Below are 907 nucleotides of genomic sequence, written 5' to 3' on the forward strand. Positions count from 1 at the left end.
GAATGTCAAGATGCATTCCCAAGGTCAGTGGAAATTATTTTGGATTATTTGATTACCTTAACACTCCCCACCACTGCCAACACCACACACATGTATATTCTGGATTCTTTTTGTTTCTGGCCAGTGGTGCCTCTGCTGACAAAATAACATTCCCTTCTCTGTTAGTTCCCCAAATGGCATGAAACCCCAATTGCATTAGGCCTGATGAAGGCCTACCACAAGCTCAGTCCCAGCAGTGCAGGGGGCAGGACCCAGGGCTAGGTGTGCACGATGGCCTCAGACCACTCTGCCCTTCGTTCTCTTTACAAAGCTCCCAACTTCCCTTTGAAATACTGAGGCCTGCAGATTTTCCAGGGGAAGCCCTGGTGTCAGCTGAGGACGTTTGGCTCAGATTCTCCGGATAGTCTCAAGACCACTCAGCTTAGGTTACATCAGACAAGAAGCGACCACCTGTATTGTGTCTGCATTTGCCCCACACCTCTCCTCTCTACCTAAGTCTCTGATCCTCACCCTTCCTCCCGTGGCTGCGGAGAATCTCCTCCTCCTCTGCAAGTGCTCCCTCACCTTCGGCCCCTGCTTCTCCATGGCCGCTGCTCTCCATCTTCATGGGTCTTGCTCGTCTCCTCCTCTCCATTCACTCACTGGCTTCTCGGCCATGGGCCAGCGCTGCACATTTGCCTGCTGCCTCACCCTCCCTCCCTCCCACACCCCTGCAGCTCCTGCCGCTGCACAGAGCCCAGGTCTCCAGGCCCCGGACACCACATCCAATAGCCTTTTCTCCTCCCCATTCTCCGTGGCTTTTTGAAAGCTCTTGGCCCCGTGAACACCCTTCTCTTCCTAAAACTCTCAACCTTTGGCCTTCGCAGCTGTAACCCTATCACTGGCCATACCTCTTCTCTCCCTCAGA

Source organism: Lemur catta, chromosome 3 (genome assembly GCF_020740605.2).
Source record: "Lemur catta isolate mLemCat1 chromosome 3, mLemCat1.pri, whole genome shotgun sequence".
Classification (NCBI taxonomy): domain Eukaryota; kingdom Metazoa; phylum Chordata; class Mammalia; order Primates; family Lemuridae; genus Lemur; species Lemur catta.